Genomic DNA, 14152 nt, shown 5'->3' with positions numbered 1-14152 from the left:
TGCACCACCAAGCCAGCCCCCAAAAGTGGGACTTTTGCAAGATTATTCTACGTATAGTGTTTAGAGAGGATTGAATAGACAGTCTGGGAAAAGCCAGATAGGGAAGTCTACACTATGTGAGGAGTGATGCAAGCTGGAACAGCATGGTGATGTAAGACTGGAAGGGAAGGGGTGGATGGGAATGCTGCACAGAGATTGTCAGCCCTAACTGCATATAGAGTCACCCAGAGATATTTAGAAAACTACTAACGTGTAAACTCCCTGACTATTGTATACACAATAGGTGGGAATCAAAGGATGCTCTTTAAAGCTTTCACTAAAAGGAAACCAGACAGAAAAAGTTAAATAAAAAACAGGAAACTAAGGGCATCTTTTTTTTGTGGTAAAAACACATATCATAAAATTTACTAGCTTAACCATTTCCAAGTATACAGTTCAACAGTGTTAAGTATATTTACATTGTTGTGAAACAGACCTCCAGAACCTCTTCATCTTGAAGAACTGAAATTCTATGCCTATTAAACAACAACTTCCCTTTGCACCCAGTCCCTGGTAACCATCATTTTACTTTCTACACTTATGAATTTGACTGCTTTAGATACCTCGTATCAGTATTTGTTCTTTCGTAACTGACATTTCACTTCCATGCTCATCCATGTTCATCCGTGTTGTAGCATGTGTCAGAATTTTATTCCTTTGTAAGGCTGCATAGTATTCCTGTGTGTGTGTGTGTGTGTGTGTGTGTAGCACATTTTGTTTACACATTCATCTGTTGGACATTTGGGTTGCTTCCACTTCTTGGCTATTGTGAATAGTACTGCTTTGAACGTGAGAATGCAAGTATCTCTTTGAGACTCTCCTTCCAGTTCTTTCGGGTATATACCCAGAAGTGGGATTGCTGGATTGTATAGTAGTTCTATTTTTAATTTTTTGAGGACTTGCCATACTGTTTTCCATAGCAGTTGCACCATTTTGCAATCCCCCCAACAATGCACACAGGTTTCAACTTCTCCATATCTCTACCAACGCTTGCTATTTTCTGTTTTTTTGATAGTAGCCACCCTAATGGCTGTGACTAAGGGCATTTTTAAAAGGTATAAATGCAAAGATAATCTCTAAAACAAAAATATGTATCATCCTAAATACCAAGATAATTAAAAAAGGAAAGAAAACACATTATGTAGAGAAACATAGCAAATATAACAAATATAACAATAATATCATAAAATAATGTGGCAGAGTTGCCATCAAAGCACATCAGCTTTTTCAATAAATATGTATAGACTTAACTCACTTGCTAAAAGGTTTTCTACTTGGCTCACAAAGCAAGACCCAACTATATGCTTTATGCAAAACACACTTAATACAGAGTAAATCAGAAAGGCTAAAAATAAAGGAATGGGCAAAGATATTCCAGGCAAATGGAAACAATAAAAAAGCAGGGGCCGCAATCCTGATGTCATCACATATGTTCCTGGGAAAGCAAACTGCAATGTGTCCACGTCAGACTCCTCATTCGAGTAAAGGTACTGTGGCTATGAGAGGGAATGCTCCTATTCTTAGGAAGAACAGACTGAAGGACTTCTAGGGCTAAAGGACTTGCTTTCAAAGGGTTCAGAACAAATAGAAAGAAGGATAAAGTAAATGATGCAAAATGTAAACAGTGAACCAAGAAAATGTGTGAGTTCATTGTACCTTTTTTGCAACTTTTCTGTAAGCTTAAATTTTATCCAAAGAAGTTTTTTTAAAAACATAACACCCAGATCTAACTCCCCAGAAAGTCTAATTCTCTTAGCTTCTAAATGGAACCTGGACCGTAGCAGTTTTTAAAGCTGTCCGTGGGATTCTAATGTAACTTCGGGGATGAAAGCCAACGGACTAATCTGTGGGACTTGTTTACTGACCAGTGTGTGTGGCAACAGAAAGGAAGAAATCAAAGAAGATTACAGCAGGCAGAAAAACTGCCCCCAAATATATCTCGGTCTTTATCCCTGGGACCTGTGAACATTACCTTATATGGCAAAAAGGGACTTTGCAGATGTGGTTAAATTAAGGGTGTGAGACAGGGAGATTATTCTGGATTCTCTAGGCATGCCCTCAATGTAATCACAAGTGTCTTCATAAAAGGAAGGCAGAGGGAGATTTGACTACAGAAGAGGAAGTAAGAGATGTGACAATGGAAGCAAGAGGTTGGAATGCTGCAGCCGTGAGCCAAGGATGCCAGCAGCCACCAGAAACTCAGAGAGGCAAGGAACAAATTCTCTCCTGGAGCCTCCAGAAGGAACCAGCCCTTGATTTTACACCTTGATTTTAGCCCTCTAAGACTCATTTCAGACTTTCAGCCTTCAGAACTATCAGAGAATAAATTTGTGTTATTTTAGGCCACTAAGTTTGTGGTAATTTGTCACAGCAGCAATAGAAAACGAAGACAAAGACTGGAATGTTTTAGAGGTAAAGGGACAAAAGTGGTGCCATAAATAGAAGTATGACTTTTCCTGTGCAAGAGGGTGAGTTTTATAGCCATTCTTTTTCTGAAGCCTAGAGAAAGAAAGTGGGTAATTAATGGATGAGACATTTCAACAAATTTCTGGAAGATGGAAAGTGGTTGGGAGCCTGCTGAGAGAGGAAACAGAGACATGGACCCACAGCCCAAAGCATCTGACTGAGGAGGCTGCAGGGGAGGCGGAACCTGATCTGCCCAGAGCAGACCATGCAAGCCTCCAAACTTAGAGCCAGCGTTGAAGACCGAGGGGACCGGTGACATGCTGGGCTAGCAGGAGGAGTCTTTGAATGTTTATACACAAAATAGTTGTATTAGGGAGCACCATCTCCCCTTTTCTCTCCCCTTTTGCTACAGTTAGCCCAGGATTTGTCCTTGACAAACATTCTGGAGGGCTCTTCTTTAAGGAAACTGAGTAAATATCGATTGGAAGAAGCTAAAGTTCTGTGTTGGATGTTATTGCCCGAAGATAAGTCTTCTTCACTCTGACCTGAGGAGGGGCTCTCAGCCTGCTCATACCAGAGCTGATCCTGCCCATGATGTACCCTGGACCTGGACACAGTGATCAAGCAGAAGACCTTCTTCCACAGGGCACAGGAAATCCATATCCACCACTTAGTCCTTTTCTTTTAAACTTGAATAAGCAACGTGAGTTCATTGGAAACTCCAAAGGGAAAAGGCAACAGAAGAAACAACCAAAAGATGTTTGAGAAACTCGTGGATCAATTATGAAGCATTCTATGACTTTAAGCAATTGTTGCAGTGTAAGAGAAGGGAAACCTTTTGACCTTGAAGCCACAACCATTGTAGTATCTTGAGGACACTTCACTGGGCTTGTAAAGAAGGAATTGCAATCCTAACATAGCAACTTGGCTTTGCAGTGAACAATATTCACCTAGTTACAATAACGTCAATGCTGTTTTTTGGTTTTCAATCTATGGTAAAAGCTCACAAGAGTTAATTGTGGTTTCAGGACAGATGTAAATGTTAACCACCTCGACAAGGCAAAGGTTGAAACGTGGCTGAGACGAGGTGGGAGTTGGCAAGGGAGGAGTGGAACAGAGATACGTAATAAAGAGAACAAAACAGGAAATAGAGAGATATAAATATAGCACCTAATGTCACAATGTTATCTGACAAAATAACTCAGAAGTAAGGAACATAAAGATCAAGTAGCGCAGGGCTCAAATAGTGGGGGTAACACAAGTGAGCTGAGTCTTGGTCTTTCGTGGCTGCGAGTCAACAGATATTGCTTAAAGTAAAAAAAAAAAAAAATCAAGAAATGGAAGTACATTATTTAGAGAAGGCTTGAACTCAAAAGCCTGGACATAAGAGGTCTCTTCTAGAGAGTGGACTGGGATGGAGAAAGGAGCTCAATAGATTGTTGCTTTTTGTCATGAACTCTTCTGTTCTATGTGATTTTTCTTTTTACCACATGCATGTATTTCTCTAAGAAACATAAGCTTTAAAAGGATAATGCGCTAAGGACATAGTAGATCCTCAATTAGTGGCAGTCTAGTGTTATTTTCCAGATGGCTCAGTATCTTAAATTACTTTGAGGCCATTATTTAAGGACCGATCACGGTTATACACTCTCATAGTTGTAGACTCTATAGTTAATCACCGTATTCTTATGTTGATAAAAAGGATGTAGGAAAGAAAGAGAAGGAGGAAGGGACAAGGAAATAACAGGGAACTCAAGGTAGAAGAGCTGTTGAGAGGGTCCCATTGCTGAGCTCAGACTTAGAGTGAGCTGGTGAGTCCTCTGGGTGGAGATTTCCAACAGGAAGTAGAGCTCTGGAGGGCAGCCATAGCTCAGAGGCACCTTTGGGGCCTCAGGCACATAGACCAGGACACTCTTAAAGTGGTGGAGGCACGAGCTCTGCTCTAGTCCCCTTGCCTCCTTTCCCAAACAGGCTTTCTCCTGGCACCCTCCAGCCCCACCCACACTCCCCTCCTGTCTCTACCATTCTACCAACAGGCAAGGCCCTTCCCAAGTGCCACCTTCCTGAAGGCTTTCCCAACGATCTCAGCCCTTACTAACCTCCTCTTGATGAACTCCATGGGGCTCAACACTTTCACTCTCAACAACAGTCAGTACCGCACGCTTTACAAATTGTTTGGGTATGCTAACCCTTTCTTCTCAACTAGATCATAAGATTTTTTAAGGGGAGAAGCCATGACATCCTTCTTTTGTCTCTTCTAGAGAACCTAGGCCAGTGTTAGGCTTCAAATAAGAAAGTACAACTCTAGTTGTAGCAGAAAGTAGTGGAGGAAGTTCTCATTTTACCTGAAACAAGTTTCTTTCCCTTCCTTGCCCTGAATTGTGATGCAGGGAACCTAACACACTTCACCTGTCAGTTTTGTAACCTGGTTGTGACTGCCAGGGCCCCACACAAAGCCAGTCACCTTTTATTCTCTGAGACAGGCGGCCCGGAGTGATGAAGGTTGGGGACCCAAGGGAGAACAGGCACAGCATTATGGCTGCCTTTTGTTTCAGCAGAGACTGCCCCTCCTCAAGCGCAGAATCATCCAGATAGCAGGTGCAAGTTCATTACCCATAGGTCAGAGGGGGTCATGATGTGTGACTTAACTTTTGTTGCTAAGAGAACAGGGATCCTATGGAAAGCACACGGGCAGGACTTGACGTGATCCAGAGAGAAAGGGCAGCTTGCCTGGCATCCAGTGTCCTCACTTCCACCCTCCCTCCCCCCTCTACTCTCCATACAGATGCCACTGCCTGAAATATGAGTTCTTCAAATTATTTTAGTGTGTATGCCAAGGTCACTTTCTTTTATTCATTTTAGCAGACTTCTTTCAAGCTCAGGTCAAGACCTCTGCTCTCAAAGGAAGCATGTCAACATTTCTTCCCCTTGTTGCCCCTCACATCACGGCAACCACTCACAACGTGTGTTTATCCAGAAAGCCCCAGGCAGCCAACCTGCTCAGACAAGCCGAACGGAAAACTCTTCTGTGTGCCGGAGAATGGAGTTTTGGCGTGCCCTCTGGCCCTGAAAATAACAATGGTTTTGCTATGAAGATATATTTACCTTCAAAGCTTTGTTCCCACAAGTGTATAGAAATACAGACTCACACACGCTCCTGACTTAACGGCCTTTTCTCCCTTGTTCATGAAAAGAATTCACGGCGGACGGGACACACCTGGTGAGTCTGAGGGAGAAGAAATCTATCAGTCATTCTTCTCCGACTTCTTTCAATTTGACAGGGAAGTCTGAATCAAAGAGTACACTTCCATGGCAATAAAGAAGAAACCAAGAGTCAAGTAGCAGTGAATGATTAAATCGCACGTTTTAACCATTCCTTCCGCGTTGCAACACTTTCACCTAGAGCACCCTTGTAATTGTGCTATGGCACCATTTATTATTTACAATTGCCTTATTTTCTTCTGAGATCAGTCTTCGTTTAAAAGTCTATTCAGGACTGGTCATACTTCAACTAAGGGTCAGTTGAAGCTTCTTCTAATCTGCTGTGTGTCAAATGTCATTATGTTACAAGCCCCAACACCAGCACATAAGGAAACATATTCACCTAAATTCAAAGAAGCTGCAATCTCTCTTAACAGAACCTAAATCTCCACAAGGACACGTCAAAGAGAAAGAAATGACGGTCCCACCATTTTCTCTGCTGTCTGATGTACGTGACACTCGTCTCTGGCACGTGAATATTTATGTATACTTTGTGTGAGCCTTGCTAATTGTAATTATGATTGCTTACTACAGTTTCCAAGGTAACAGTTGTCACTGTGATGCCTCACTGCCAACTCAATTTCCATTCTCCTGCTGATATAACAAATATTATGTGACATTTTAACTGAAAATATCTGTAAATGGGCGTCTGAGTGTGGTGTGTTTCTTTAAAAGGGAAGGAAAACAATTATTAGCTTTTCATTATTCATCTCAGTGGCACATTTGATCGGTAATTACTTCAACTTTACATTTAGAAAGGAATGAACTGGGGTCCCACAGGGTCTGGGATTTGGAGGTTCTGGGTTCTCATCCTGCCTCTCCTGGTGACCCTGTGACCTTGGCCCAGGAGCCACGAGCTCATCTGGAAACTGCCACAGTGAATGAAGCACTGCTGTTGGGCGTCCCTTCCCCGCCCCTTCTTTTGACCAGCGTGCACTTGTCACGTGGGCACCTTTTATTCCCTGAAACAGGCAGCCTGCCACGACGAGGGCTGGAACCTGGGGGAGAGCAGACAAAGCAGGTGCTCTTCACTGTGGCTGCCTCTGTGTGCTCCCTAAAGGAGCACAATCATCCAGAGAGCAGGTCAGAAATACCTTGGGAAGAGGAGGCATACCTACAATCCATTCTGGTAATGACCAGGTGAAGGACCTTTTCCTCAGCTCCATAGTGTCCTCTCCTGCCAGGGGTCCAGGCAAGGATCCCACTTTCAGCCCGCTCTGAGATCCCTCTGTGCCTTGGCAGGAGACGTACATCTGATAGACACAATTCACATACATACTCTATCTCTATTTAGTGTGAATATGCACCCAAGGCCAAGAGCTCAGACCACTTTTGGCAGGGCATGATGCCGGAGCCCTGCTCCTGGCTAGCCTTTGTCATGTTCCTAGTGTCTCCACTGGAGTTTCTCACCCTGCCTCCTCACAGCCTGGATTCCTGAACCACTGACTGGCTCTGACCCGGTTTCTGTATCCTGCTGGCTGGTCCTATCTATCCAGGATGCCAGGCCTCACCCACCCCTGGCAACTGAGCGTGTCCTGCCTCCTGGTGCCCACCCAAGACAGCTCCCATGGTCATCTGCTCATCTCAGCTATGTCCACTTCCTGTTCCATTCTCCTTGCCTTGTTTCACCTTCCAGTCTCCTGTAGATCAGAAACCATGCCTTTCCTCTTTTCTCTACCTTCCCATAGGATCTGGTTAGCATTTAATAACTGATCCATTAAATAATTAAATATCAATAAGCAGTCAATATCCACATATGAAATTGTTCAAAGAACAAACTGAATTTGAGCATCTTCAAACCTCCAAAACTTCTTTTGTACCTCCATAATATCATCTTGTAAAATAGTGCTCAAAGCAGTGATTCACAATCACGGACAAGAAAGAAATCTCCTGTGGAGTTTATTAAAAATACAGGTTAAACAGGCTAGCCCCAGTGGCCTAGTGGTTAAGTTTGGCACACCCCGCTCCAGTGGCCCCAGTTTGGTTCCCCGGTGCAGACCTACACCACTCATCAGTGGTCCTGCTGTGGCAGCAGCTCACATACAAAATAGAAGACTGGCAACAGATGTTAGCTCAGGGCGAATCTTCCTCAGCAAAAAACGAAAAATGTATATACAGATTATACAAAATCTGAACTGGTTCTGTGAACATATTAAAAAATTGTTAGTTTTATTAGGTGTGATGCTGTCATTGTGGTTATGTTTTTTTAAAAGACTTCTCTACCATTTCACAATGCAGACTGAAATATTTGTTTAGAAAATATATATCTGCAGCTTGCTTTTAAACAAGTTGCAGAGATGAGAGAGTGGGAGATAGTACTTGTGAAACAAGCTTGGCACAAGTTGGTGATTGTGGAAAAAACTTGCCATTGGGACATACGAGTTCATGCACTATGTTCTCTACTTTTATGTTTGAAATTTGTCATGATAAAAAGTTTTTAAGAGAGGGGGTGGAGCAAAATGGCAGGGTGAGCTGACCCGGGATTCTCTCCCCTCCAAAATACAACAAAAGATTGGAAGAACTGAATTTCAGAGAATAAACATAATGCCAGCTCGTTAGAGACCTACAATACCAAGAAGGCGGAGATCATAACCTTGCTTACACCCTCGGAGGCGCTGGAACGGTAGGAGACAACATCGCTCCCTCCCCTAGAGTCTGCAATGGCTGCGGCTCGGGTTGGGAAGGAGTGGGGGAGGGGCCGTGCGACCGGGGGATCATCCAGGACTCCTGCCGCTGATTCAGTGGAGACCCGCTGACGGGGGGGCAGGGGGGAAGCTTCCGTCCGCAGGGACCCCATAAATCAAGGGCCTTGGGAGACCAGAGAACAGAACTGATCTGAACCCAGACCTGCGCATGTAACAGCCCCTCCCCCCTAACAAAGCCAGTGGGCGCAGCCATCTTGCCCGAAGGCGGAGAGCTAACACGCCGCTCTCGACCCCCATCTAGTGGCGACAGGCTGTAACTGCAACTGAATTCTACCACCATGAGAAAAAACCGCTCCTCTACCATCCAGCAATTTATAAAAGCCCCAGACCAGAAGGAAAACAATAAAAACACAGAATTAAGTCCTGAGGACTTGGAATTAGGTAAACTAAGTGATAATGAATTCAGAGCAGCTATAATCAAAAAACTCAATGAGGTAGAGAGAAAGATAGAGAAACAAGCCGAGTTCTGGAGTTACTTCACAAAAGAGATTGAAATCATAAAGAAGAATCAAACAGAATTACTTGAGATGAAAAACACAATGGACCAGATAAAACAGAATACGGATTCCCTGAATGCCCGTGTAGACAACATAGAGGAGAAAATTAGCATAATCAAGGACAGACAGGCTGAATGGCGCCAGACAGAGGAAGAAAGAGAACTAAGAATTAAAAAAAAATGAGGAAAATCTCCGAGAGATAATGGATTCAATGAGGAGTAAGAACGTAAGGATCATAGGAATTCCCGAGAATATGGAAAAGGAAAATGGAGCAGAAAGTGTGCTTAACGAAATTATTGAAGAGAACGTCCCAAATCTAGGGATCAACGGAGAAATGTGCGTAGAGGAGGGTTTTAGATCTTCTAGATTTGTCAATGTAAAAAGAGCTACCCCAAGGCACATAGTAGTAAAGTTGGCAAATAGGAATGATAAGGAGAGAATACTCAGGGAAGTAAGGAAAAAAGAGAACAACCTATAAAGGAGCCCCTATCAGACTGTCAGCGGATTTCTCTACAGAAATCCTACAAGCTAGGAGAGAATGGAGTGATATATTCAAAGCTTTAAAGGATAAAAACCTTCAGCCAAGAATACTCTATCCAGCAAGAATTTCCTTCAGATATGAGGGAGAAATTAAATCTTTTCCAGACAAACAAAAGTTAAGGGAATTTGTAACTAAAAGCCCTCCATTACAAGAAATCCTCAAGAAGCCTCTCATACTTGAAAAAAGAAAAAAGGGAGAAAGGGGACACAATCCACAGACTAGGGAGACTGATGGATAGAACCAGAACAGAATAGCAAATATTCAACTATAGCATTAGGGTAAAGGTAAGGAAACTACCAAAACAAGGACGATCTTAGCACTCTAACTACCAATTAATAAGACGAGTTGGAATAAAAAATGAAAATAATTATTTAGGAGGGGAAGAGCAAAGGGTCTAAATCAGTATTGGTCAAGTAGGTAAGAGACCACCAGAGAATAGACTATATTATACACGAGATTCTAAATACAAACTTCAAGGTAGACACTAAAATAAAGTACAGAACAGAGTCACAAATCATAAATAAGGAAAAATCTAAGAAACCCAGCATAAGAAATTGCAGTATTAAATGGGTAGTCTAAAGCACACAAGAAAAGAAACTCAGGAAAACAAGATAATGAGCAACAGATTAACAGCATTAAGTCCACATGCATCAATAATCACTCTCAATGTAAACGGATTGAACTCTCCAATAAAAAGACACAGAGTGGCAAAATGGATTAAAGAACAAGATCCAACAATTTGTTGCCTCCAGGAAACACACCTCAGCCCCAAGGACAAACACAGACTCAGGGTGAAGGGGTGGAGGACAATACTTCAAGCAAATAGCAAGGAAAAAAAGGCAGGTGTTGCAATTCTCATATCAGACCAAGTGGATTTCAAAATAAGACAGGTAAAGAGAGACACAGAGGGACAATATATAATGATCAAAGGGACACTTCATCAAGAAGAAATAACGCTTATAAATATCTATGCACCCAACACAGGAGCACCAAGATTCATAAAGCAACTATTAACAGACCTAAAGGAAGATGTTAAAAACAACACAATAATAGTAGGGGACCTCAACACCCCACTCACATCAATGGACAGATCATCCAGACAGAAAATCAACAAGGAAATAGTGGAGCTAAATGAAAAACTAAAACAATTGGACTTAATAGACATATATAGATCACTCCACCCTGAAAGAGCTGAATACACATTCTTCTCAAGTGCACATGGAACATTCTCTAGGATAGACCATATGTTGGGAAACAAGGCAAGCCTCTACAAATTTAAAAAAATTGAAATAATAACAAGCATCTTCTCAGATCATAGTGCTATAAGGCTAGAAATTAATTACAAGAGAAAAGCTGAGAAAGGCACAAAGATGTGGAGACTAAACAACACACTACTGAACAAGCAATGGATCACTGAAGAAATTAAAGAAGAAATTAAAAAATACCTGGAAACAAATGAAAATGATAGCATGCCATACCAACTCATATGGGATACAGCAAAAGCTGTATTAAGAGGAAAATTCATCGCAATACAGGCACATCTTAACAAACAAGAAAAATCCCAAATAAGCAACGTTAAAGCACACCTAACTGAACTAGAGAAAAAAGAACAAATGAAGCCCAAGGTCAGCAGAAGGAGAGAAATAATAAAAATCAGAGCAGAAATAAATACTATTGAAACGAAAAAGGCAGTAGAAAGGACCAATGAGACAAAGAGCTGGTTTTTTGAGAAGATAAATAAAATTGACAAACCACTAGCCAGACTTACAAAGAAAAAAAGGGAGAAAGCTCAAATAAACAAAATCAGAAATGAGCGAGGAGAAATAACAACAGACTCTGCAGAAATACAACAGATTATAAGAGAATACTACAAAAAACTATATGCCAACAGAATGGATAACCTAGAGGAAATAGATAAATTCTTGGACTCCTACAATCTCCCAAAGCTCACTCAAGAAGAGGCAGACAATTTGAACACACCAATCACAAGGAAAGAGATTGAAACAGCAATCAAAAACATCCCAAAGAATAAAACCCCAGGACCAGATGGCTTTCCTGGGGAATTCTACCAAACTTTCAGAGAGGATTTAATACCTATCCTTTTCAAGCTATTCCAAAAAATTAGGGAAGATGGAACACTTCCTAACACATTCTATGAGGCCAACATCACGCTGATCCCAAAACCTGACAAGGACACCACGAAAAAAGAGAACTACAGGCCAATATCACTGATGAACATAGATGCAAAAATTCTAAACAAAATTTTGGCAACCAGAATTCAGCAATTCATCAAAAGGATCATACATCAGGATCAGGTGGGATTCATACCACGGACACAGGGATGGTTCAACATCCGCAAATCAATCAACGTGATACACCACATCAACAAACTGAGGAATAAAAACCACATGGTCATCTCAACAGATGCAGAGAAGGCATTTGACAAGATCCAACAGCCATTTATGATAAAAACTCTGAACAAAATGGGCATAGAAGGAAACTACCTCAACATAATAAAGGCCATATACAACAAACTCATAGCCAACATCATACTCAATGGGCAAAAACTGAACCCCATCCCCCTGAAAACAGGAACGAGACAAGGATGCCCTCTATCACCACTCTTATTTAACATAGTACTGGAGGTCCTGGCCAGAGAAATCAGTCAAGAAAAAGGAATAAAAGGAATCCAAATAGGGAGGGAAGAAGTGAAACTCTCGCTGTTTGCAGACGACATGATCTTATATATAGAAAACCCCAAAGAATCCATTGGAAAACTGTTAGAAGTAATCAACAGCTACAGCAAAGTTGCAGGGTATAAAATCAATTTGCATAAATCAGTAGCATTTCTATACTCCAGTAATGAACCAACAGAAAAAGAACTCAAGAATACAATACCATTCACAATCGCAACAAAAAGAATAAAATACCTTGGGGTAAACTTAACTAAGGAAGTGAAGGACCTATATAATGAAAATTACAAGGCCTTTCTGAGAGAATTGGATGACGACATAAGGAGATGGAAAGACATTCCATGTACATGGATTGGAAGAATAAACATAGTTAAAATGTCCGTTCTACCTAAAGCAATCTGCAGATTCAACGCCATCCCAATCAGAATCCCAATGACATTCTTTACAGAATTAGAACAAAGAATTCTAAAATTCATATGGGGCAACAAAAGACCCCAAATTTCTAAAGCAATCCTGAGAAAAAAGAACAAAAGGGGAGGCATCACAATCCCTGACTTCAAAACATACTACAAAGCTACAGTAATCAAAACAGCATGGTACTGGTACAAAAACAGGTGGACAGATCAATGGAACAGGATTGAAAGCCCAGAAATAAAACCACACATCTATGGACAGCTTATCTTTGACAAAGGAGCTGAGGGCATACAATGGAGAAAAGAAAGTCTTTTCAACAAATGGTGCTGGGAAAACTGGAAAGCCATAGGTAAAAGAATGAAAATTGACCATTCTTTTTCACCATTCACCAAAATAAACTCAAAATGGATCAAAGACCTAAAGGTGAGACCTGAAACCATAAGGTTTCTAGAAGCAAACGTAGGCAGTACACTCTTTGACATCAGTATTAAACGGATCTTTTCGGACACCATGTCTTCTCAGAGAAGGGAAACAATAGAAAGAATAAACAAATGGGACTTCATCAGATTAAAGAGCTTCTTCAAGGCAAGGGAAAACAGGATTGAAACAAAAAAACAGCCCACTAATGGGGAAAAAATATTTACAAGTCGTATATCTGACAAAGGCTTAATATCCATAATATGTAAAGAAGTCACATAACTCAACAACAAAAAAATCAAAAAACCCGATCAAATAATGGGCTGGAGACATGAACAGACATTTCTCCAAAGAAGATATACTGATGGCCAATAGGCACATGAAAAGATGCTCATCATCGCTGATCATCAGGGAAATGCAAATCAAAACTACACTAAGATATCACCTTACACCCGTTAGAATGACAAAAATATCTAAAACTAATAGCAACAAATGTTGGAGAGGTTGCGGAGAAAAAGGAACCCTCATACACTGCTGGTGGGAATGCAAACTGGTGCAGCCACTATGGAAAACAGTATGGAAATTCCTCAAAAAATTAAAAATAGAACTACCATACGATCCAGCCATCCCACTACTGGGTATTTATCCAAAGAGCTTGAAGTCAGCAATCCCAAAAGTCCTATGCACCCCAATGTTTATTGCAGCTCTGTTTACAATAGCCAAGACGTGGAAGCAACCTAAGTGTCCAGCAACAGACGAATGGATAAAGAAGATGTGGTACGTATACACAATGGAATACTACTCAGCTGCAAAACAGAACAAAATCATTCCATTTGCAATAACATGAATGGACCTTGAGAGAACTATGTTAAGTGAAATAAGCCAGCGAGAGAAAGATAATCTGTGTATGACTCCAGTCATATGAGGAATTTAAAATTATGGACCAAGAACAGTTTAGTGGATACCAGGGGAAAGGTGGGGTGGGGGGTGGGCACAAAGGGTGAAGTGGTGCACCTACAACATGACTGACAAACATTAATGTACAATTGAAATTTCACAAGATTGTAACCTATCAATAACTCAATTAAAAAAAAAGTTTTTAAAACACATAAAGTAAATATAGCAAAATGATAATAATCATTCAATCTTAGCGAGAGTATGTAATCTCCCAAAAGTTAA

This window comes from Equus quagga, chromosome 9, assembly GCF_021613505.1.
Source record: "Equus quagga isolate Etosha38 chromosome 9, UCLA_HA_Equagga_1.0, whole genome shotgun sequence".
Classification (NCBI taxonomy): domain Eukaryota; kingdom Metazoa; phylum Chordata; class Mammalia; order Perissodactyla; family Equidae; genus Equus; species Equus quagga.
Note: the sequence above shows the minus strand (reverse complement) of the source record.